This window comes from Humulus lupulus, chromosome 4 (genome assembly GCF_963169125.1).
Source record: "Humulus lupulus chromosome 4, drHumLupu1.1, whole genome shotgun sequence".
Taxonomy (NCBI): Eukaryota; Viridiplantae; Streptophyta; class Magnoliopsida; order Rosales; family Cannabaceae; genus Humulus; species Humulus lupulus.
In genome coordinates, this window is record NC_084796.1 from 161,844,823 (window position 1) to 161,871,789 (window position 26,967).

General features: G+C 42.1%; 1 long non-coding RNA gene across 1 annotated transcript; it reads left to right on the top strand.

Moving 5' to 3' along the window:
* The first annotated feature begins 20,785 nt into the window (after positions 1-20,785).
* LOC133830940 (uncharacterized) lies at positions 20,786-26,399 on the top strand. The gene is made up of 4 exons (XR_009892302.1): positions 20,786-21,276; positions 21,715-21,756; positions 23,421-23,472; positions 26,108-26,399. It is a non-coding gene; the product is annotated as an uncharacterized LOC133830940 (long non-coding RNA).
* The last annotated feature ends 568 nt before the right edge of the window (positions 26,400-26,967 follow it).

Below are 26,967 nucleotides of genomic sequence, written 5' to 3' on the forward strand. Positions count from 1 at the left end.
TTCTTCTTGGACCAAAACTCAGAAGGGAGCTAGGTTAAGCTGAGTAACAAGAATACTAAGCTAAGCTTGAAGGGTTGGCAAGGGGCTAGCAAGAACACACCAATACTTGAGGTAAGCCTTTGGTGTTTGTAGTTTCTGGTTTGGCTAGTTTGAATTATGGTATCTAAGCTATGTTGATGGGAATTTTAGGGGAACTCAAGCCAAGGAATTGAGGAAGAAAAAGCTAAAGAGGTCTAGAGGCTAAGTTGAAATCGAATTTCCATCAAAGGTATAAATTCTGAGCTTTAAACTTTGATGTCTTGACTAGTTTCTGCTGACTTTCTGAGTTTAGGGTCAACTACGGTGAATTTTGAGATTGGGGATGCATGTGCTTGGGTTTTGAGTATTTGGGATGGTTGGGATGAGTGGAGTTTGTTAATAAGCTTGTTTTTGAGTTTGGTGAAGATTTGGAGAAGTTTTTGTTAAGTTTGGCTCGAGGAAATCGCAGGAAGGGAAAATGAGGTGTTGCCTGTCTGTGACTAGCGCTACAGCGCTAGCCTTTGGGCGCTGTAGCGCTAGGCCATGCTTTCTGCAGGATTTTGGTTCTACTTGTAGCTCTGTAGCACCGTTCTTAGAGCGCTGTAGCACTGCCCTGTTTCCTAAAAGGGGTTCTAGGGTTATTTTCAAGGGTTTTTTGACCAAGGGTTCGGGGTTCGATTCCACCACCTTGTTTGGTGGAAATAGGACTTCCCGGGGGCTCAGGATTGGTCCCAAGGCTAGGTTTTGGATTTGAGGTTTGGTGATGACTTTGATCTATGGTTGTGATTAGGTGAGCGCTAAGGCTCGAGAGGGATCGTGCTCAAGGAATCAAGTGAACAAGGCTAGCGAATCTAAAGGTAAGAAAACTGCACCCCGTTATATGTTTGTGATGGGACTAAGTGCTCCCAATACCTGTATAATTTCAATGATGGTATTATGCCATGGGACATGTGATAGCAGCCTAAGGGTGCCTTACACAATATTTGCGCACAGGGCGTGGCTCGGCCACTGGTAGCCGAGGACAACTTAATATTCACTGAGCTCGGTTTAAGCGGGCCGGAGTCAGTGGGATAACGGAGGGTGCGGCCTGTGGGCGCTAACCCTAGTTATCATTTGTGAACTGATGTATGATATGAGTTGATATGTTTAGTATGTCGAATACTTAATTATTCTTAATGTTTATATGGTTGAGAATATGTAATGCAATATGAGATATTGGATTGTCTGTTGATTGCCTATGTTCTGTTGTTGTGTTTTCTTGCTGGGCCTTGGCTCACGGGTGCTACGTGGTGCAGGTAAAGGCAAAGGCAAGTTGGACCAATCCTGAGATGGAGAGTTGCGTGGTTGAATGTACATAGCCAGTTGTTCAGTCGCCATGGCCGAGGAGTGGATCAGGACAGAGATTGCCTAATTGTCTGTTTTGCCTTATTATGGCTAATACTGTATTTAGTTCTTGAATCTTTGTTAAATGGTTTTAATCTTAATAATTTTGGGATTCCGTGTAAACAGGAAATGTTTCTTTATGAGAAATGTGACTTTTGAGACCAAAACATTTTAACCCTAGTTCCTTTATAGTTTCAGTAACACGTTCTTAATTAAACGACTTGATTAGTAAGTCTAGCACTTTTATAAACACACAGTGTAACGGTCTTGGCTATCCAGGGCGTTACACTTTTAGTAAAATGAATGTTCTTCCAATCCTTATGAAATCTCACACCTAGTCTTCCAAGTCATTCCTCTAACACACAAGGATGTGTGTGGGCACGTAAGATTCATAGATTTATTTTAGCCTCTCTAAATGTACTCAACACATGAGATCTAGAGAGGTTTGAGAAGAGAGAGTCTATTGAAATTTCTAGAATTTCAACTATATAGAATTCTATCGTTTCTTTCTTTTTGAGAAAGTCTGATAAACTAGAAACAACTGACTTACAAAAGAATCGTTTATTGTCATGTTTATAAAGATAATTCTATTATTTTAATTAATTCTTTATTTTATTAAAATAAAAGTGAACAGTCACAACCTATTTTCATTATTTAATTTAAATTATATAAAAAAATAATTTTTAAAATAATCTGAAATTAAAAATTTAAATCCTAGGAATGGGATAATGTGTGTGGCGACACTCACTGTGAAATACAATGAGTGGCGTGTGCCACTGTTACCTATCCCTGGTTTTCTCATTTGTTTGTATAATTAATTTTAAGACAAGATATTTATCCCAAAAAATATCAGTTAATTCAAAATTAACTTTATCTTAAAAAGCTATTAGTTTTAAATAATTATATTATAATAAGAAAATGATTAAACTCTCCCAAATATTAATCCAATCATGATTAATATTTATTTTAATAAAAAAATAAAATATAAACTATATAATTAATCAATTAATTCATAATTAATCAATTGCCCATAATTATCACATAATTATTTCTTTGCCCTGGAAAATTAATTCATTTGCAATTAAGTCCTTCTCTCTATAAATATTTCTTGATACATCCTTACCCTTGACAGTGTAGGACAGAGGCGACGTGGGGACCATGGATCTATAATATGAAGCTCCAATAAACCAGACTATTAATTAAAATCTTTAATTCAATAATCTTATATATTAATTACATGATTACTCCACTATAAATATGGAAATGCACTCGAAATATTTATAGAATTATATTACAGAGTTTTCTCTAATAGTCCATTAATATAATCAATATATGTAGTTCTATCCTTCATTTATTAGTTCGTTAATTACAGCTGGTCGAAATTACCATTTTACCCTTCTAATTACCTCTTGTTACTTAAGTACCATTAATTCACTAGAAAATAAGTAATCTATAATAAAATTATAGATTTCAGCTCAATTACTATTCAGTTCCAGAATTAACCCTTAAGGGAACCAATATTCGATCTGTTAGGAAAACATGTATTTCATTATTGTTAAATCCTGTTCCTAGCCATACATGATATTGAATCTACAAAACAAAATTTACTAGCCTCATTATATATCATGAGACCCCAACGAATGAATCAAAAGATCTAATAAGCACAAACAGGAGTTCATGATAACTCAAGATTTAGACTGATCTACAAATGATCATCTATTATGATAATAATTAAATCTTTATGAAAATGACAAGTTTATAAAGATAGTTAATTCATATTGGTCTTGTCACATATAATCATTATTATATACAACACCTTTACCAAGACATTTATCCACATCATTAATCTGAATCTAGACTACTTGCATCCCGTATGCTTAGTGAACCGTACTAGCAACCATTCATTGAAGATTTCATACTTTAATATGTTAGTATTTTATTCATTGCATATGATCTTAATTCTCTCATACTAATATAAGATCATAACCTCGAAATGAATATGGAATTTTCTTGATATTTATACAAATTATTCAAACAATAATTATAACATTCAAATATAATAAAATTGTACATTTATTTAAATCAATGAAAGATATTTTTACATGCATTTAGGGCATAAACCCTAACAACATTACATAGGTTTGCAAACCTTTTTGTCATGCTCAGCATCGAGGAGCTTACTTGATGATCCACTATAAGGTCGTTCTCACACACTTGGTAAAACTACCCAATAACTATTGCCCTTCTTCTTCTTCTAGTTATATGCTTGACTCAAATTCTATTAATTTGTGGCATGTTAGACTTGCACATGTTAGATTTAGCATAGTTAAAAGAGCAGTTAAATGTGGATTGATTGATTATGATAATGTTCATCATGATAAATGTGAATTATGTGTTAAATCTACGACGGTAAAGAAACATTTTGCAAGTGTTGAAAGAAATTCTAAGTGAACTAAATGGAATGCTGACTAGAGGAGGAAGTAGATATTTTATTACTTTCATAGATGATTACTCTAGGTTCACATATGTCTATTTGCATAAGAATAAAGATGAAACATTTAATGTGTTTATAGCATATAAAGAGAAAGATGAAAATCAATTGGAAATGAAAATTAAAATGCTTAGAAGTGACAGGGGTGGTGAATATTTTTCAAATGATTCCAACTTGTTTTGTGAGTAAAGTGCTTCTGTATATCTTCTAGCAGATTTGACTGGATGGACAAATTAGCCAGCTTGCCGATAACTATCTCTATTCCGGCATTGATCAGCTCCTGCTGCAGGGGCTTTTCTATTCTGACTAGTGTTACTAAACTTCCATAATTCTTTTGACTTAGCGCATCGGCAACTACATTTGCCTTTCCCAGGTGATATAAGATTTTGCAGTCATAATCCTTCACTAGCTCTAACCACCTGCGCTGCCTCATGTTGAGCTCCTTCTGAGTAAAGAAGTATTTTAAACTTTTGTGGTCCGTATAAATCTTGCACCATTCTCCGTAAAGATAATGGTGCTAGATTTTCAACGCAAAGACCACCACTGCCAACTCCATATCGTGAGTTCGGTAGCGTTGCTCGTACTTCTTCAGCTACCTTGAGGCATAGGCTATCACTTTGTCATTCTGCATCTGCACGCAACCCAACCCTTTCTTCGACGCATCGCAGTAGACTACGAACTTATCATTGGGTGTCGGTACACAGAGTAGTGGTGCTGAGCACAGCTTGTCCTTAAGCAACTGGAAGCTTTCTTCACATCTATCATTCCAGTTGAATCTTTGTTGTTTCCGGGTCAGGTTCATGAGTGGATTGGCTATCTTAGAAAAGCCCTCAACAAACCTCCTATAATATCCTGCTAATCCCAGAAAGCTCCTTACTTCAAATGCGTTCTCTGATCTTGGCCACACTTTCACAGCCTCTGCCTTGGATGGGTCTACTGCAACTCCGTCCTTGGATATAATGTGCCCGAGGAATGCCACTTGCGAAAGCCAAAACTCGCATTTCTTGAACTTGGCGTAGAGTTGATGCTCATTTTGTCGTGACAAAATCAACCTCAAATGATCCTCGTGCTCAAGTTCGTCCTTGGAGTATACTAAGGTGCATCGATGAACACTACGATGAATTTATCTAAGTAGTCCTTGAAGACCCTATTCATCAAGTCCATAAACAAGGCTGGTGCATTTGTAAGACCAAAAGACATAACCACAAACTCATAATGCCCATAACGAGTTCTAAAAGCTGTCTTAGGAATATCTTCTCCTCGCACCTTGAGTTGGTGGTACCCGGACCGTAAATCAATCTTTGAAAATACAGTCGCACCTCGGAGTTGATCAAACAAATTGTCAATCTGGGGTAGAGGATACTTATTCTTGATTGTTACCTTATTCAGCTCGCGGTAGTCTATGCACATCCGCATGCTTCCGTCTTTTTTCTTCACAAATAGAACCGGTGCTTCCCATGGCGAATGGATTGGCCTAATAAAACCCAAGTCTAGGAGTTCTTGCAGCTGTGTCTTTTAAATCCTTGAGTTCCGTAGGTGCCATCCGGTATGGTGCCTTAGAGATAGGCTCGGTGCCCGATACTAATTCAATCGTGAAGTCAATTTCCCGAGTTGGCGCAACCCTGGCAAGTCATCGGGAAATACTTCTTGGGAATTCTCTTATAATGCGGACGTTTCCAACCTTAAGTGGTGTTTCCTTTACCACATCTGTGATGCTGGCTAAGAATGCTTGGAACCCTTTTTCTATCATCCTTTGGGCTTTGAGAGATTATATTAGCGGGGTGCGTACTCCTAAAACTTGTCCCATGAAGCATAATTTCTAGCCGTCAGGAGTCTCGAACATCACCTTCTTGCGTTTGCAGTCGATGGTCGTGCCATGCTTTGCTAGCCAGCCCATGCCCAGTATCACGTCGAAGTCCTTGATCTCCAGTTCTATTAGGTCTCCTTTTAGTTCTAAGTCCTCTATCTTGATCGGTACACCTCGTACTATCTGTGATGATAGAACTACTATGCCCGAAGGCAACTCGGTTACAAACCTAGTTCTAAATCTTTCACAATGTTTGTTGTTGACGGTGAGAACTCGTCAACTAAGTTGAGTTGGAAAAAATTATCAAGTAAGGATCGTCAATAGAAAAGCTATAAAAGTCTAAGTAATAACTCAAAAACAATGACAGAATAACAATGGAGAAATCAATCTTTCATTCACCCTCAAGCCTTTGCTACAGTAAATCTCCCAACTCCCCTTCAGGTGGGGTTAGAGTTCATTTTATAGTAGGCTCTAATGGCCCTGGGTACATGGTGGTCCTGGGGACCAAAGGGGTACATAAGTATTATGTCAAGAGGGTGGCTTCAGAGGCTGTGGTTGTACATCCAGTACAGGGGCAGGTGTCAGGAGGATGCGTGGCGAGACGCCCTCCTTGCGACCCCCTTGGTGGTGCGGCTCCTTTGGTGCATGGCTCCACTCGCGTGGCCACCAGGTGGCGTGGCTCCAACTCCTTCGCGAGGCCCCCTTGGAAGGCCTATTGATGGCGCGACTCTCTAGCTCCTCACGAGGCCCTCCTCCTCACGTGTGGCCATGTGATGGTGTGGTTCGCTCGGGGTGCGAGGTGGGCGCGCGCATCAAGGGTCTTGCTTGGACGCGAGGCGCGTGCATCAAGGGCCTCGCTCGGATACGAGGCGCGAGGTGGGGGCTCGCTCGGATGCGAGGCGGGTGCACCAGGGGCCTCGCTCGGACGCGAGGCGGGTGCACCGGGGGCCGCGTTCAGACATGAGGCGGGGGCTCGGTCGAACGCAAGGCGGCCACATCAGGGGCCTCGCTCGGACGCGAGGCCGATGCTGCTGGGGCGTGAGCTTGGGCACACGAGGCTATCTCGCGGGTCTTGGTTCTTTTATGGGCGCGGAATACTGAGCGTCTACACTTGCCCCCCAGTCTTGGAGAGGACCTTTAGGTGCTTTTGTAGACTATTCACTTTGATTCTTATAAATAGGCCTTCATGCATGGCCTAATATTTTCACCTTACTTCTTTGGCTTATTGGTTTGGAGAGCCCTTCCTTTTTCAAGAGGTAAGGGGTTCAATCCCTCACAACCTCATTTTTGCCATAGTTTCTTTTATTTTATTTTTTCAATTCATTTTCATCACTTTTTATTTATTTATTTATTATTTTTTACATATGAGCTAATTTTTTGGAGTATCTATTTGGTGGCTAACACATCTTTCTGGTCCATTCTTGCAGACGCGTATTGTCGACCCTTTGGTGCTTTCTGCCCCTCGACCTCTTTTTGACCCCAACTTCGCTCTCTTAACCGCTTGAGGTATATTTTCTCTCCCTCTCCCTTTTTTTTTTTTTTTGTCGGGTCCAAAGTAGCATTACTCGGGATGGGGTACCTTAGCCTGAGCTTGTAGTGAGTTTGACCATATACATGCCCCCCTTTTTTATACCCTGTAGTGGGCCATTTAGGACGCTTGCATCTAGAGATATTAAGCCTATACCTTTGTGTTTTGTAGCCATCCCCTCATTTATACGCGAACCCCTTTTCGCTTTCGGGACGAGGTCTCATGGCCAGTGACGGCCCGTCTGACATACCTCCGGGGGCTGAATTTATTGACCTGTCCTAAAACTCAGAGTCCCCTGAGGGCAATCCTTACCAAGACTATGACTCCTTAAGGCAGGCCCGCATCCGCCACCTAGAGTACATTGCTGAACTTAGGCGCAAAATTTGGGTAGTGGAGAGAGAAATTGACAAGGCGTCGAGAGGAGACGGAGGACCTTCACCCCCAGACCTTAGTGACCATATAGCACGCCTTAGGATGACCCTTTTTGAATTGCAGTGGGAGTTAGAGTTTATGGAGGGACACCTTCCGCCAGAACCTCCCAACCCTTACTCGCCTGATGACGGTCATGGGGCTGCTACCGCTTCTCCTCAGCCCCTAGTCTCAGTTTTTCCTAGCTTAGCGCTTCCGCCATTGCTCCCTCGATCGAAAACTCTTGCTAGGAAGAAAAAATGGAGGGTCAAGTGTTCTGTCTCTTCCTCACATTTTTCTTTTGACTTTGTAGATATGCCGAAGGCACGCCGACAGGTATCTATCCAGGAAGAGGACGACACCCCTTTACTGGCGTCCAGTCTGGTGTCGCATGTGTCCGCGAAAAAATTGAAGGAAATAGTGAAGCATTATCGTGTTCCCCCGGAATACGCCTTAAATGCTCCTCAGGAGGCATGCCGGGCCGACCTCCCTAGGAAGGGTCTTGTGGCTTTGAGCGAACATATTTTGAAGGCGGGTGGTACCATTCCCTTGCACCCGTTTTTCGTGGCTGTTCTCAACTATTTCGACCTGGCGCCCCTTCAGCTGTCACCCAACAGTTGGTTGACCCTAAGTTGCCTTTTTGTTTGGTTCAAGGAGCAGGCTGAACGCGCCCCAACGGTGCAAGAGGTGCACTTCCTGTACAACCTCATGGGATCCCCCATGTCCAAAGGCTTCTACTACCTGCAGAAGGCCAATAACGAGCTCCCCTTGATAGAGGGTTCAGTATCTAACACAGGGTCTTGGAAGCAAGACTTTTCCTTCGTAGAGGGCCCTCTCTCCGTCCGTGAACACTTTCGCGCCACCTCCAGTAAGTACCCTGGTCCTTCTTTTCTTCTTGTTAGAACTTTCTGTTTTGTACTCATGCTTGTACTAACACTGGCGTGGATCATGCAGAGCAATTTGCTGTTCCTTCGGTCATTGGGTCAGAGGCGAAGGCTGTGAATGATCTCATTAACCTTGACTCCACCATGAAGAGGGTGGCGTTCTTATTTACTATGGCAAATCTTAACCGCCACCAGCTGTCCCCGATCTCTGACCCCAAGCTCCTGTGGTCAATTACTGGGTCTAAGAAGACTATGGCTACGCCGGCCGAGCCATTCCTAGACGGTGGTGAGGCCAAGGAGGAGATGGAGGAAGCCCCCCTTGAATGTGGGGGATCTCACCAGCGCCCCCTATCCCCCGGGCGATGCCCCCCTCATGGCTCCTACGACCAGGACATGGCCTTCCAACCTCAGGACCAACATGTCGCACTGGGATGTTATGCTTCCCCTGGTCCTGATGGCTGTGACGCCTTCCCTCAGGTTCCTCTTAACATTGGATCACTGGGGGCTGATTACGTCGACCTTGCGGAGCCCCCCTCTAATCTACCAGGGTCTCAGTTTTTCCCTTTCACTGCGCCCCCTCCCGCTTCGGCGAGCGGATCGTCTGTCCTCCTCCAACCAGGTGCCCCCAGTACGGAGGGGGAGCCTTGGGTGACTCGGATGGCAAAATCTTACGGACAGCGATACACTCAAATTGCCTCGAGCCTCCCTATATCAGACTGGAATGGTCTTGGGAACGTGACTCAGTCGGACCTTGGGAACACCCTAAGGCGCGCCACGGCACCTTGCGTCGGTCATTATTATGTATGCATGTACATGGGTTTTTCTTTTTGTTACTTATTGTTGATGCCGTTAACTTTCTTGTGCAGGCCTACACCGTGTCTCTACGGTATGCTGACTCGTCCAGCAACCTCTCCACGTCTACTGCTGAGAAGGACTACCTTGCAGCCCGAGTCCAGGAGCTCGAGGGAGATCTTAATGAAACTACAGCTAAGTTGTCAAAGGTCCAGACCAAATTTTCTGACTTGATACTAAAGAGGAAGGAAATAAAGGCCAAGACTCAGGGGCTAAAGGACAAGGTTAAACGCGTGAGGCGTGAACTCGAGGAGGCCAAGGCCATTGCAGCCGCGTCGCAGCAGAGAGTTACCCAGTTGGAGGCCGAAGTCGAGGCCCTCAAGGTCGAACTACAGTCGGCGCAGGAGAGGAATGCTTCCTTGGAGGCAGAGAGGGCTTCCTTGGAGGCGGAGAGGGCTACCACTGAGCGCAGGTCCATAGACCGTGCCCTTTACAATGTGTGGAGGCAGGATCCTAATTTCGACTTCTCTTCTTTTGGTGAACATGCCGTTGCTCGAGCGGCCTTGTGGAGCGCCTACATTAGGAGGCCCTGAAGTAGTTACTTCATAGCATTTGGCGGCTAGCCCTCCATGGGTGTATGCTTTCTTTTCTTTCTTTTTTTTTTTTTTTTGTACTTCGGGCCTTTGTAATATGACTTTCACTACTATTTTTCTTTGGCAACTCTTGTACTATCTCCAAGACCTTCTTTTTCAATATATATATATTCGTGTGTTGCTATTTATCTCTTATTCGACTGCATTTGAGGCCCTTTTAAGCCTGTATGATGGGGTTTGGTTGGTTCCCCTCTTTTATTTACCAGGCTAGAGGTCCTTTGGAGCCCATGTGAAAGGGTTCACTGGGACCTCTTTTGGTGCCTCTTGGTTGCTTTTATAAGGATATTTTGACCACTTGGGTCCTAGCTATCCTTTTATATATTCTTGCGCGCGCTTATTATTTCTTTGCGAGAAGCGTCCTTCTCGTCGTTATTCATAGTACTATTTTTGCAAGGGTCTCTTTTGGGGCCCTTTTTGGCTAGACGGCTTGGCGGCCGCTCTAGACTTATTATTGGCTAGACAGCTTGGTGGCCGCTCTAGACTTATTATTGTCGTTACCATATATATTTTTTTTTAGTCTTTATGGCCTCCTTGATGTTCACAAGTGTAGCTAATCCTAGTGATCCTAGGAGATGCCTTGTAAGGATTCCACTTAAGGCCCTGATATAGGGGGTCCCTCTGGGATCTCCGCTAAAGGGTCTTTTTTAGGGTCCTCCTGATGGAGGGCGAGGGGTCCTTTTTAGGGTCCTCCGTTAGAGGGCCCTTTTTAGGTTCCCTTTGCTAGCCGCATGTTGTCACCTCCTGTTCCTACTTCTTCCTGATGGAGGGCCCTTTTTAGGATCCTCCTGACAGGGGGTCATTTTTAAGGGTCTTCTTGGTAGAGGGTCCCTTTTAGGGGCCTCCTTTTTAGGAGGGTGAGGGGTCCTTTTTAGGGTCCTCCGTTAGAGGGCCCTTTTTAAGTTCCCCTCGCTAGCCACATGTTATTGCCTCCTGTCCTGCCCCCCAAGTGTTTGGTGAAATTTATTTCGGCAGGCACTTTGGCTGATGCCCGCGTAGCGAAGAAAAATAACACATGAAGTTGCAAACAGTTTCATTCTTAACACGTGGTTTACAGCTGACTTTGTAAATACAAAAAGGGGGTTACATCTAACTAGGAGGTTACCTAGGTAGCCTCTTTGATTCTCACTTGCTTATGCTAAAATAATGAAGAACAAACTAAACATAGGTCCTTTTGGCACTGAGAGCCGAAGCCTTGTTGGTAGCACTTCTCGAGAGGCTCCGTAACCCGTGGGTCCAATCTTGTGCGGATCTAACTTGTGTGGGTCGCTCCTTCGTACACAGCCGTTGTCATCGGTATAGATGGTTTGGTGGCTGCGCGGAGGGATATGTTATAGCATTCCCTCACTTCCTTCTGCTCCCCTCTCATGGATGCTACTCCCCCGGGGGTAGGGAATTTCATAGCTAGGTGATACACAGAAGTTATCGCCTTCAATTCTCTCAGAGAGGGTCTCCCTACCACGACAAAGTTAGCCATTACGGTGGTTTGCCTGGGTTGCTCCCCCATGGTGAGGGCTAATTCAATTGTCCCTAGGGGTTGCATCGAATCTCCCGTAAACCCATACAAAGTCGTAGTGCAAGGCTTTAGGTGACGGAGGCTCAATCCCATCTTTTCCAGCGCCTGTCGATACAAGATGTCCACAGAGCTCCCGTTATCCACCATGACCCGATGTACCCTCATGTTAGCAAGCTGGGCGGTTAGCACCAGGGGGTCATTATGAGGGAAATCCACCCCCTGCGCATCTTCTTCAGTGAAAGTTATTGAGTCATTCTCGCCCTTGAAGCTCTTCGGGGGGCGTTTCTCCAAACATAAAACGCAATGTGGTGGACTTCGTCGGGCTCCTTGGCATACCTGTCTCTCCCTTTCCTTGAATTGCCTCCGAATCCTGGTCTTCCAAAGATGGTCCTGACCTCTCCTTGCACTTCTGGGGCCACCTCACGTGCCCGCAATGGGAACACTCCTCCTTCTGGCCTCTGGTTATCCTTGCGTACATATCTGCCCAAATGCCCCCTGCGGATGAGGTTCCTCAATTTCTTCCTTCAAATGGATACACTCTGCCGTGGTGTGACCGGTATCCTTGTGGTACTGGCAGTGTCTACTAGGATCCCTTTTGGACCGGTCCTTTCTCATTGGTGGGGGCCTTTTGAAAGGAACTCGATCTTCGTTGGTGAGGTAAATGTGCTCCCTGGTATCTGTGAGGTTTGTGAAGCAAGTATAAGACACTTGCCTATGATCGTTCCCCTGTTTGGTTTTCCTCTGCTGGTCATCCCTTGATCCATCGTACGCCCTTCTCTTCTTTGTTACATTTGACCCGTCGTTAGCTGGGGGCCTTGCGTGGGGCTCCTCCTTTCCTGCCTTTAGGTTTGCGTGGCCATCCTCCACACGAATATACTTCTGCACTCTCTCGTAGAAGTCATCTAAGTCGGTTACTTCCCTCTGCAACATGTTGTCCCACAGCTTGCTTCCTGGGAGCACTCCAGCAGTAATGGCCATTTTTAACTCTCGGCGGGTTAGGCTCCCCACTTTCGCGGCCTCCATATTGAACCGGTGAATGTAGCTCTTCAGGCTCTCATTCTCCCCTTGCTTCACGTTGGCGAGGCTGGTACCTGGCATCGTGCAGTCTCGCACGGCATGGTGCTGTTGGAGGAATTCATCAGAAAATTGCTGCCAGGACCTACTGGACCCCGGCCTTAACCTTTTGAACCATTTGTAGGCGGGTCCTTTCAAGGTGACAGCGAAGCAATGGCATCTGGCACCGCTTCCAATCCCTCTCAGTTTCATCAGATCATTAAATGCATCCAGGTGGTACTTTGGATCCGTGTTTCCTTCGTAGGGGGTCATATTGGGCTCCTTAAAGTTTTCAGGGAGTCGGATGGCCTGAATCTCTCTCACAAAGGGCGACTCATGGTCGAATTCTTCCTCAAAGGCCTGGCTGCCTGATGCGGTGACGATCTTACTTCGCAGGCTCCTCATCTCCGTGTCCAGGTCCTGCCTCCTCTTGTTTAGAGAGTCCCTCAAAGCAGACGGGTTAAGATCCGCCTTTCCCTTGCCTTCCCGAGGCGCCATAGGGGGCGTGGTCCCTTTTCCCGCCCTCTTTTTATTAAGCTCCTCCCGTAAGTCCGAAGGTGCTCTTTTAGAGGTGACCTCGTCCTCGTTGCGAGGGGCAGCGTTGGTCCTTGGTGCTAGTTTATGTGCCTGCTTAGGTGGTTCAGGGTCTTCGCGTCGCTTCGCTCGGGGGGTGTTACTAGTAGAGTGCCGCGTTCTCCCATCATCTACTGGTACGGTGGTCTCCACCCCGTCCTTGCCTTTCTCCTTCCTCTTAGGCAAGGTCACGCTTGATTTACCCTGCAATAGGCCATTCAGGACCTCTTGCATATTCTCCAAGGTGGTCTGCAACCTTTGGTTCTTACGGTGGAGCTCACATATTTCCTCTTCATAAAACCAAGATTTCGAACTCGAGCTCACGGAATGGACCCGGGGATGCTTATCATGCCTACGGGTAGAGGGGCCCGGGTCCTGCCAGCCTGAGTTTGGTACCTGCGGTGGTTTTGGGAGAGGGAACTCATTAGAATTTCCCAGTGGTGCTCTTGGAGGACTTTCTCCAAGCGGAGCGGCCAGTGACGAGGCCACTCTGTTACCTCTGTCAACCTCAGGGTCCTTCAGGGGCTCCACGTCTCTGGGTGGGGGAACGTCCTTCATGGAAGCCTTCAGCTGGACTCCGTTCAAGTGAACCTCCACCTCTCGTGTCTCCCTGAGTCGCTTTGAATGTCTCGACATCTCTTCTTCTCGGAAACAATGGTGGAACAGTAGCTTGAAACTAACGTTCCCATAGACGGCGCCAAACTGTTAACAGTGAGAACTCGTCAACTAAGTTGAGTTGGAAAAAATTATCAAGTAAGGATCGTCAATAGAAAAGATATAAAATTCTAAGTAATATCTCAAGAACAATGACAGAATAACAATGGAGAAATCAATCTTTCATTAACCCTCAAGCCTTTGCTACAGTAAATCTCCCAACTCCCCTTCAGGTAGGGTTAGAGTTCATTTTATAGTAGGCTCTAATGGCCCTGGGTACATGGTGGTCCTGGGGACCAAAGGGGTACATAAGTACTCTGTCAAGAGGGTGGCTTCAGAGGTTGTGGTTGTACATCCAGTACAGGGGCAGGTGTCAGGAGGATGCCTCCACTACTTGTCCGTACCCATGTCTGATGAGTGGTGGCAGACATAGTGGCGCAGGTGGTAGTGGTGTCGACTCTGACTCCTGGCTGTAGACGTACAGGCCATCACTCTTCTTCCAACACTCCCACTGGTACTGGTGTCCATACTCAGTACTAGATCGTACAAGTATGTTCCATTCGACTCGTACTGGAGCCTCTAAGCATAGGGGTGTCAAGGTGTAAGGAATGAAACCCTTGGTGTGTGCAATGGTCGTGGTGTGAGGTGGGAATCTTGGGTCCTCGGTACGAGATGCCTGAAGCACCCTGAGGTCACCCACGAGCCTAGGAGATAGGCATGCAGCCTTGACGGATGTCTAAGGATGCGTGGCGAGACGCCCTCCTTGTGGCCCCGTTGGTGGTGCGGTTCCTTTGGTGCATGGCTCCACTCGCGTGGCCACCAGGTGGCGTGGCTCCTATTCCTTCGCGAGGCCCCCTTGGAAGGCCTATTGATGGCGCGGCTCTCTAGCTCCTCATGAGGCCCTCCTCCTCACGCGTGGCCATGTGATGGTGCGGTTAGCTCGGGGCGCGAGGTGGGCGCGCGCATCAAGGGTCTCGCTCGGACGCGAGGCGCGTGCATCAAGGGCCTCGCTCGGACGTGAGGAGGGGGCTCGCTCGGACGCGAGGAGGGCGCACTATGGGCCTCGCTCGGACGCGAGGCGGGGGCTCGCTCGGACACGAGGCAGGCACACCAGGGGCCTCGCTCGGACACGAGGCGGGGGCTCGCTCGGACGATTGGCGGGCGCACTGGGGGCCTCATTCGGATGCGAGGCGGGGGCTCTCTTAGACGCAAGGCGGCCGCATCAGGGGCCTCGCTTGGACATGAGGCGGGGCGCGCATCAAGGGCCTCGCTCGGACGTGAGGCGTGTGCATCAAGGGCCTCGCTCGGACGCGATGCCACGGGAGGTCGATGCTGCTGGGGCGTGAGCTTGGGCACTCGGGGCTATCTCGCGGGGCTTGGTTCTTTTATGGGCGCGGAATACTGAGCGTCTACATTTGTCTAATTTTTCTATCATTCCTAACGAGATATACGAATGAGTGGCTCCTGAATAAAATAATACAGAACATATATTATTGACGGTAGAAAACTGACCTGTGACGACCTTATTACTAGCATCAGCCTCTCCTTGGGTTAAGGCAAAAACCCTGGCAGGAACAATCTTATCTTCCTTTTTCCCTTTTGCCTTGAGCTAAGGACATTCTTACTTTTGGTGTCCCTCTTGACCACAGTTGTAACATCCTTTGGTGTTTGCCCAGCATTCCCCCGGATGTTCCTTGGGCACTTAGCACATGGCGGGTATTCTACATAACCCGGCCTACTACCTCCATTATTTGTATGTGCCCTTTTATCGTTGTCAGACTGCTTATTGTTGTTGTGGTTGTTGTTCCGACTAGTTTGAGATTGACCCTGCTGTCTAGGCTCAGGCTTATTGGCTTATTCTTTACTAACGTTAGCCTGCAGCCTTTCTACTTCTATTGTCGTCTCTAGAACATCGGCATAAGTAGTATTTCCTGGGTTTGCTAACTTAACCCCTAGCTCAATCTTCTGTCGAAGTCCTCTAATGAACTTAGACACCCTCAGATAATTAGTTGGAACCATTTCCGGTGCGAACTTAGCCAAACGGTCGAACTACCGAGCATACTCTGCCACTGATAAACTTCCTTGCTTCAAGCCAGCGAACTCCTCAACTCTTGAAGTGAGTACAGCCGAATTATAGTACTTTTTGTGGATTAGCTCCACAAATGGAGTTCAAGTAGTAGTGGCAACATCATGCGCCTGTTGGACTAAGTCCCACCATATCCTGACATCTTTCTTGAGCAAGGACAAGGCTCAGGTGGTAGTGGTGTCGACTCTGATTCCTGGTCGTAGACGTACGGGCCATCACTCTTCTTCCAACACTCCCACTGGTACTGGTGTCCGTACTCAGTACTAGATCGTACAAGTATGTTCCATTCGACTCGTACTGGAGCCTCTAAGCATAGGGGTCTCAAGGTGTAAGGAATGAAACCCTTGGTGTGTGCAATGGTCGTGGTGTGAGGTGGGAATCTTGGGTCCTCGGTACGAGATGCCTGAAGCACCCTGAGGTCACCCACGAGCCTAGGAGATAGGCATGCAGCCTTGACGGATGTCTAAGGATGCGTGGCGAGACGCCCTCCTTGTGGCCCCGTTGGTGGTGCGGTTCCTTTGGTGCATGGCTCCACTCGCGTGGCCACCAGGTGGCGTGGCTCCTATTCCTTCGCGAGGCCCCCTTGGAAGGCCTATTGATGGTGCGGCTCCCTAGCTCCTCATGAGGCCCTCCTCCTCACGCATGGCCATGTGATGGTGCGGTTCGCTCGGGGCGCGAGGTGGGCGCGCGCATCAAGGGTCTCGCTCGGACGCGAGGCGCGTGCATCGAGGGCCTCGCTCGGACGTGAGGCGGGGGCTCGCTCGGACGCGAGGAGGGCGCACTATGGGCCTCGCTCGGAAGCGAGGTGGGGGCTCTCTCGGACGCGAGGCGGGGGCTCGCATAGACGCGAGGCGGGGGCTCGCTCGGACACGAGGCAGGCGCACCAGGGGCCTCGCTCGGACACGAGGCGGGGGCTCGCTCGGACGATTGGCGGGCGCACCGGGGGCCTCATTCGGATGCGAGGCGGGGGCTCTCTCAGACGCAAGGCGGCCGCATCAGGGGCCTCGCTTGGAGATGAGGCGGGGCGCACATCAAGGGCCTCGCTTGGACGTGAGGCGCGTGCATCAAGGGCCTCGCTCGGACGCGATTCCACGGGAGGCCGATGCTACTGGGGCGTGAGCTTGGGCACTCAGGGCTATCTCGCGGGGCTTGGTTCTTTTATGGGCGCGGAATACTGAGCGTCTACATTTGTCTAATTTTTCTATCATTCCTAACGAGATATACGAGTGAGTGGCTCCCGAATAAAATAATACAGAACATATATTATTGACGATAGAAACCTGACCTGTGACCACCTTATTACTAGCATCAGCCTCTCCTTGGGTTAAGGCAAAAACCCTGGCAGGAACAATCTTATCTTCCTTTTTCCCTTCTGCCTTGAGCTAAGGACATTCTTTCTTTTGGTGTCCCTCTTGACCACAGTTGTAACATCCTTTGGTGTTTGCCCAGCATTCCCCAGGATGTTCCTTGGGCACTTAGCACATGGCGGGTATTCTACATAACCCGGCCTACTACCTCCATTATTTGTTTGTGCCCTTTTATTGTTGTCAGACTGCTTATTGTTGTTGTGGTTGTTGTTCCGACTAGTCTGAGATTGACCCTGCTGTCTAGGCTCAGGCTTATTGGCTTATTCTTTACTAACGTTAGCCTGCAGCCTTTCTACTTCTATTGTCGTCTCTAGAACATCGGCATAAGTAGTATTTCCTGGGTTTGCTAACTTAACCCCTAGCTAGATCTTCTGTCGAAGTCCTCTAATGAACTTAGACACCCTCAGATAATTAGTTGGAACCATTTCCGGTGCAAACTTAGCCAAAGGGTCGAACTACCGAGCATACTCTGCCACTGATAAACTTCCTTGCTTCAGGCCAGCGAACTCCTCAACTCTTGAAGTGAGTACAGCCGAATTATAGTACTTTTTGTGGATTAGCTCCACAAATGGAGTTCAAGTAATAGTGGCAACATCATGCGCCTGTTGGACTAAGTCCCACCATATCCTGGCATCTTTCTTGAGCAAGGACAAAACGCAGGATATGTGGTCCGTGTTGCTGAGGTTTATGTGCGTCAGGATTGGCTCCATGTTCCTTGGCCACTCTTCTGCCTCGAAGGGGTCAGTAGTCCCTGCAAAGATCGAAGCATGTTGCTTATGGAATCTCTCAAAAACTGGCTACACTACATGTGTTGTACTGGATACGGCGCATAATTCTCCACTAGCCGTCCCCCACATGGACCAAATTGTTGGGGTGCTGGGGCCATTTGCTGTAGCTGCGGCTGTGGCGGAGGCGGAGGCAGAGTCTGGGGCTGAGCCTGTTGTCAGCTGGTGGCGGCGGTGCGTTGCGGCTGGCAGTAGCACGCACTCCCCTTCTGCGAACTGGAGGGGCTTCATTGTTCACCAGAGAAGCGTTGGAGGCGTTTCCGTTGGTGCGAGCAGATCTTCGGAGTCACATTGCAGTAGAGTTCTAACAGTAGAGAGAAACATGTCAGAACTTTACCCTAATAGGCTCTAACTCAAAAACTTAATCTAAACAAGCGTAACTCAGACCTATTGATTATGACTTCTTATGAAAATTATATAAGTCTTCTTTATTATTAGAGTGTGTTTCTATACTTAGAAAAACAAGCCATCTTTTGTATTTCTAAGTCTGTTTCTAATCATCCTACATGACTTAGTTCTTAGGCTCGAAACTCATCTTTGTTCCAAAGTTAACCATATTGAGGAAGGTCTGGGATCAGCAAAATCGTGCCCACTACTATGGCCCCCTTAACTCTCAATATAGAAACTTGGTTCATTGATTTGTATCCACCATCACCGATCTTAGTCATTATTTATTTTATTCATTATTTATAATGATTGCAAAAGAAAATCAAACTCATACATGATAACAAAATAACCATGATATTAATTTGGAAAATAAAGTTTTCACTATTTACAACAATAAAAGAAAACAAATAATAAATTAAAACAACCAATGAAACTAATCATTCTAAAAATCGGGATCTTCTATATCCGATCCTTCATCTAGCATATCATCATTTAACTCTTCATAGTCCTCATTATCATGTGCCTCAAAATTCCCTCGAGGAAGGTTCGTAAATATGTTTTTGTTCATTTGTAAACTGAAATTCCATTTTTGAAGTGAACCTAATTAAGAGAAAATAATATCTCATTGCTACCGGCAATTCATCTTCATTATCCATTGTTTCCCATATTTCCTCTAAGACTGCAATTACAGTATGATAATCTCTAAATAGTGTAATTACTAAAACATATTGCTCCGTTGCTCTCATCATGATCTGCTTAGATTCTTGGAGGTGACCTATTTCTCTGTGGAACAAAACCAGCCTCCAAGTGATTCTTTCTAGCACTCCTATGGTGTTTTTCGGTTCTCTAATTCTTTTTAAAGCCTTAATGGCTCGGATATCCTCCTAAGTTAAGGCTCCATTCATTCTTAACTGAAAACATAAAGACTAAAATCGTTAGCTATACATATAAACATAAATACTATAACTTAAACACTTACTTTGCGGTCAGGTTCGGTGCCTTGAGTGTGTGTATCGAGGAGAACTTCATGTGAATGAACCGTTGCTCTAATACCAACTGTAACGACCCAACTTCTTCTAGACTTTGGACCATTAATAACTATTATTCATAGATACTAACCTTAAGAAAACATACATACAAAATAGTCGTAACTTTATTAAAAACTGTAAAACCAAAGTTAAAATACATAAAATTCATTTCGGATATGAGATCCCATTGTCTTGAAAATAAAGCATAACATAACTTAAATCTTAAAATTCGTTACAACTCAGATACAGAAAAATACATAGAAAATATGATTTAAAGACTTAAACAACTTCATCCTCGAATCGTTCACGCAGTCCACCGATTCCGTTCTTCCTCAATACACTTTCCCAAGCTGCCAAGAATCTTTCCGCTACCATACTATTTTCCTGCACATACAAAACATAAAGGAATGAGCCTAATGCCCAGCAAGGAAAATCTACTACAAGTATGAACATAATCATACACATAAACTATGAACATATATCATATACTATAACACATATATAATAATTCTAACCCATGTACATGGTGACTACTGGGGTTAGCTAACTAAGCAACTATAAGCCTCAGACTACAATGAGGTTTGCTAGTTAATCAACTATAAGCCCCAAAACATATAACTATTGGGGTTTGCTATATAGCAACTATAAGCCCCAAAACATAAATGTGATAGGGTTTGCTATATAACAACTATAAGCCCCAAGCATACATATATCATAACACATAGAAACATAATATAGCATAATCATAACACTTTTATATAAACATATATGACGTAAGAACTACCCTATTTTCCTTACCAAAATACCGGGATGATGAGAACAAAGTCGGGATTTTGGAACCACTACTACAAAATACCCTTTACGGGAGACTTTTTTAGGACACGCACATAAATGCAAGTCCTTAAAAATATTTATGGAGTTTTTAGGACACTCATTGAGAGTCCTGAAAAAATACAATTTAGGACTCGCAATGAGTGTCCTAAAAAAATATGCGAGTCCTAAAAAAATCTGGGCTAAAAAATGAGTGTTTTACTTAACAATTTTAAGGACTTGCTTTGGGAGTCCTTAATACTTTTTAAGGACTCGATTTGTGAGTTCTAAAAACACTTGGGCTGAAAAATTAGGAACAGTGACTTTTAAAGACTCGCTTTGCGAGTCCTAATAGAGTATTGAGGACTCTCAAAGCAAGTCCTTAAAATTGTCTCATTGTTTCAAAAATATAGGGTCAAAATACACATTTGGGATTTATTTCAGTCACACACAAGATATTTTTAATTTAAATAAAAAGAAATTGTGTTAACTAAAAAGAATTTATATATTAGACATCATATATCTTTTAATTAAATAAATAAGAAAATTTTAAAATAAAAAAAAATCTGAAACCCACTTTCCCTCAATCTTCCCCGAAGCTCTTCCCTCTTTCCCTCTATCTTCCCTCTTTTCCCTCTATCTTCCCCGAGCTCTTTCTTCCCTCTTTTCCTTTATCTTCCTTTTTTTCCCCCACTTTTCCCTCTATCTTCCCCAAAGCTCTCTTCTCCGAAGCCCTCTTTCTCTCTCTCTCACTACTGTGTTGCCTCTGCCAGACCCGAACGACCATCATCCCATCGCCGGAGCAGTACACGCGCCAGCCCAATCGAACCGTCGACCCCCTTGAGCTCACCACCACACGCGTTGCCCAGGGCTGTCGACCAACGGTCCGAAGCCGTCCGCCTCTTGTATTGCTATATGTTTGTTGGCTCTTGTATTTCCATTTTTAGTTTGATTAACTTCCAATCTACAGAGAGATGCTTTTGCTCGTACAACTAAGAAGAGGTGTTGGTTTCTTTCTTCTGACAACATAAAGTCTTTTGTTTGTAAGGATTTTAGGTAAGTGAAAATAAAAGCTTTGATAACTTCTTTTTTCCACTTTGAATGCTTTGTTTATGATTTTCTTATAACTCTGGGCTCAACAAATTAATCAGTCATCAAATATATATATATGTATTTGTAGTACGTAAAGAAATAGTATATATATATATATGCATATCATGAACTTTGGGTAATGTAGAGTATTTGATTTTTGTGTATGTACATGTACAATAATTTTCCTTGGAAAAATGCACAGAGCAAGACCTATAGAGAAGAGTTTGTTTTGAATTATTTTTGGTGAAGAGTATGTTGGGTAATTTCCTTACCAGATTTTAAACACTTGATTTTCTTCTGGAAATTTTCCAACAATTCTAGGCACCACCTGCTACCAGTCTAGAGTTTCATTATTGTACCAAGCTAAAGCCCTTCATAATTGATTTGGCTTATTTTGTATAGATGTCCAAGAAGAGCAATAGGTGAGCAAGAAGCGAGGAACAGGTGAGTGAAAAATTGATTGACTTTGAAGCTTTTCCTTTGGTGTTGAGTTATGAAATAAACTACTGCATCTTTAAACTATAATATTAATAAGATGACTAAAAATATCTCAGTGAAAAAAGAGTTAAAATATGTATGATGGCTGTATATTATGTATGTAAGTGCAGTGGGGTAGTTCATATGGAGGTGTTGTGAATAGTGGATTGGTTGGAATATATGATGGTGTGGTGAGGTTATGCAACTTAGGCATGTGTGTGTTAGAGGTGTAGTGGGATTATGCAGGTTGGATTAATATATTCGAAAGGGTAGAACAATTAGTGGTCTATGAACAAAAGTGTAAAAAGAAAATTTGGCAAAAACAAGGGCTATTTAATTGCTAGTGGAAGAAAAAGTGAAACATGACAAGACAAGAACTATTTGACAATTTAACCCAATTCCTAGTATTATTAGTCAATGCTCATTATTTGTTTATGTTGTAGTCAATACATAAATTATGTTGCATTTATCTTATAAGAATATTGCTTTTATTATAATATTTTTTTGTACATTTGCTTGCTTACATTATATGAGCATTGCTTTTATTATATTATTCATATAGTTGATCCATTATTATGCTAATAGTAACCAAAACTATAAGATAACATGAACATAACATGTGATTATTGTAGGCATTTACTTTTACGTGCTAGGTGTAGACTTTAGGCCTTTATTAGTTTCTTTTCTAGTCATCATATTGATTTTATATTATATGATCATCACTTTTATTATAATAATTGTTTTGTACCTACTTGATTGCGTGCTTTTATTAGAAAAATATGAAGAGTTGGTTTTTTTTTATTAGATAAAATTGGAGTTTATTGTTAATTAAAATTGACTTGATAGTATTATATGGCTCTGATTGTGATTATCAAACATGGAAAGTCCAAATCTAATATTAAAACAAATTAGAAAGATTCAAAATATTATTTTTTAAATGTAGACGCAATAAATCCCATAATATTATATACATTCATTCACATCCAAGTAAAGAAATGAAAATGATGATAATAATTGGTTCACCTAGCTAGTCTCTACCACTACAATAAGTTCTAACAGTATTGAAGAAGTATTATGCTCATCTTCAAGGTTACCTGTTCAAACCTTTTTTCTTCTCTTCATAGGTACTCGTATGTGCAATCAAGAAAGTGATTTCATGAGCTTCCCAAAACGTAAAAACCATAAAAAGTATAAATTCATTTACTAGTTGTATAGATAGTTTCTCTTAGTAAATATTTCTTAAAGAAATGATGTTATTAGAATGAGTATTCTCACAAAAGTATTATTATTGTAGTAGTGTATAGTGAATGAGTTTTATTTGAGAATATATGTTAGAAATCTTATTATTTGCTTGATACTGCAAAGAACAAAATGTATACAATTTCATGGGTAGATATGATTTTTATAATATGATTTAGTGGCCTATTTAGCAAGTTTTCTAGCATGTGGATTTTCATGGACTGCTGCATCACATTTTTTCCTTTGTTCTTTCCTATAATCTTAACATTTGACCGTCTAATTAACAATTAAGTTGATTATAGAATTTTAAATAACATGACTTAGGGTAATAATATGATATGGAACATACATCTAACTTTTTTATTTTTTATAATGTTGATAATAATGTTTAGGTTAATATTTTGATTGGTCTTGAAGCATTGGATCGGTAGCTCATTACAAGAGGTATGTTGTATTTAATTTTTTTTAATTTTCAATATTTTACAATCTTGAATGATAATTGTATTACTTTAGTGGAGTTTGAATATGTTAGATATTCATCCGTAGTGAAGTAGGTTCTGAGAATTCTGTGTGCTGCGGTGATAACGGAAGATTGAGAACTTGCATGTCTTAGTGAAGTAGGTTCTGAGAATTTTGTGTGCTGCGGTGATATATGGATGAAAACCTGTGTGTTGTTTGATTTGATTGACATGTTGGTGTTGAATGTGACAGATGGGTAGACTAGTAAATTAGTGGATATGTTGTCTGATTTTCTATAGATGGTGACATGTTGGGTTTTCTCTTTTTCTTCTATTTTCAGTGCAAGATGTGTATTTTACTATTTTTTAATTTTAATGTAATATGCTTTTTTTGTAACCTATTTTTTTGTTAAATTTTCATGTAGTATATTTCTGTTAATTGATGTTGTGCTTTGCTTAGATTATGTTGTGTGATTATATCATTATAGCAATTTATGATATTCTACAATTTTCTTGCATAGCACATGTTTGATGAAAGTCCCAAGTTTTATCCTATAATCTTAATATTAGGCTCCAAAATCTAAAGGTTTGAGACACCTTTGAGCATATTTGGGCCAAGCTGGATATTTTTGCGCCTAACAGTATCTACTTCTAGTCTTCCACTTATACAAAGCCTTAAGCTCTTCTTTTTTATCCATTGTTTCCTCATGCAAGCCCAAGGCCTTTCTTTGTCTCTTTTGTAAACACCACTTTTTTATTTAAATTGTTTTTAGCAAATTTATGATCATGAGTATCATCTAGAATGTGTTCAAGAGAGTCTATGAGTTTTAGTTAGCCTCTCGTGGTTGCTTAACTAACTTTGTTACAACAGCCATGTGATGGGTTGTTATTTCCGTTTTGGCTTCTTGAGCTTTATATAGTCTCTTGTGCACTAATGAGAACTAACTTTTCTATCTTTTCTTTGCTTTTCTCTTGTGCACTAATGAGCTTTATACGTACATATATATATTAATTTAAAAATTAATTCTTTTGTAGAAAATATTATATATAAATATATAATTGACCTCAATGTATGAGGTCTTCTTCAATTTGTGTTTCGTGCTAATTACAATATAGAACTAGAAGCAAGTTTTTTATTCATGCTAGTAAATTATCTTTTCTCCAATCTACATGATTTGGTGATCTTCAATATGTATGGGCTTTCAATTATTTAATTGCTTATGCAATATTTTTTTATTATGACTGGGAAAACTTTATCATGAAATAATTTATTATGTAGTATCAAAAGAAACTCGTTTCTTTAGTTTTGTTTTGTACTATTGAATCTAATTGTTTGGTTTCAAAAACAACATCCTGATTGCTTTAACTGTCATGCCTGAAATGTATCATAACAAAAGGGTAATGTCATAAATAATGTCTTCTACTTATATGAATGAATAGCTTCTTTTAACTTCTTTTTTTATCACAATTTATTGTTTTTGGTTTGATTTTATTGAGCTTCTGTTTAGTATATACAACCTTATATGCCCATTTTCAAGCTTCTTAACAAATCTGAAAATGTATTCGAAGTTTCCAATGTTTGTGTTGCCAATGAGGCACATGTAAACTTTGTGCAATAAAGAATGACATCTTTACTGGTGGAAATTGAATCTCTATTTATTTGTCTTTCTTTTACTTTTGAAGATAAATTTACACAAGAGAGTGTTGTTGAATAACTAATAAGCTAGTAAATTTGTCATGGTTCCATTTCATTGTGAAAATATTGTTGGATATCTCAATCTATCCTCTCTCTAAATTTGTGAATGACGGTAGAGGTTTTCCATGTCAAGCCCAACACTTTTATTTAATCTTGAACTTAAGACAAAATACGGTAATCTTTTAGGTATTGAGTGACTCTTATTTCTTTTATTGTTATTTGTTCTTACTTGCATCAATTTGCATTACTCTCATGTATATCAATTTGATGTATCATGTTGGCTTCTTTATTAAAATTTGTTGTGCTGCACTTTTAGATTTTTTGTGCTTTTCTTGCTTAGTGCTGCCCCATAAATGTGTTAGATGAAGTCCACATAATCAGCTGTAATGAGAAAGGAATTATGATTATCTTGAGTATTTTGCTTGTTATGCATTCTTTTGTTTGCTTAGATATTAAGAAACAACTATTATTAGAATAATTGAGAATGGAAACCATAGATTTTTCTTCATATATATAGTGCTCCACCATTTCTTTCTTTCTATTATAATTTTGGTATGAAGTATTATTCTTGGGATTCAAAACGGTGAAATAAAAATATCACTTAATTACACTATGTTTTTTCATTTCTTTGATAAATAAATACTTTATCTTATATAAATATATATGTATGTTATTTACCAATATTATATTTTTTCATTCTGTATTTAATATGGCAGTATAGGGTCCAAAAAATTTTTGGGTGTTTTTTTAGTATTTTCTATTCAAATTTATTTTAATACATTTTGGACACTCAAAGGGATATATTTTTTAAATCAAAATGAAAATTGTAGCAATTGTGAATAAACTTATTTATGTACACTACAATAAAAATCTAGTTATAATTTTTCATGTTCGGTGTATTATAATGTGATTTTTCATGTTTCAGGGATGATTTTAGAAAGAAATTCATGGCAGCCAATCCTTACTTTGGAAAGGCAGTGACGAGGGTGAGTACAAGGACAAGAAGAAGAAATATATGTTTTTTGACAATGAATTTAGTGTTTTATTATATTTGTAATTTTTATTAGAGTAAATGATTCTTGTTTGAATGGTTAATTATTTACTTTGTAAATCTAGTTATATATTTTTTAAGGTCAAGACGATTATAATTTTAATAAGTTTTGTTATTTTAATCTATAAATTTTTAGATTAATTTGTATATAAATGTTTCATTTAAATCATAATTTTTAATTTAAAATAACAATAAAAAAAAAATTTAAAAATTAAAAATATAACTTTTAAGGTCACCCAAAGAGAGTCCTAAAAACCTTACTTAAAGGCACTCAACAAGATCTTTTAGGACTCGCAGACATTTTTTTAGGACTCGCATCATTTTAGGACTTGCACTGCGAGTCCTAAAATCCTTACTTAAAGGCACTCAGCAAGATCTTTTAGGACTCGCGGATATTTTTTAGGACTTGCAGTGCGAGTCCTAAAAACCTTACTTAAAGGCACTCAACAAGATCTTTTTGGACTCGCGGACATTTTTTAGGACTCGCAGTGCGAGTCCTAAAAACCTTACTTAAAGGCACTCAACAAGATCTTTTAGGACTCGCGGACATTCTTTTAGGACTCGCAACGGGAGTCGTAAAAACATCATTTTAGGACTCGCAACGCGAGTCCTAAAAACCTTAGTTTTTAAGGCTCTCAAATAGAGGACTCGCGGGGCGCGAGTCCTAAAAACTTTTTTAGGACTCGCAATGCTAGTCCTAAAAAACCTTTTTTGTAGTAGTGAACACTCCTAAA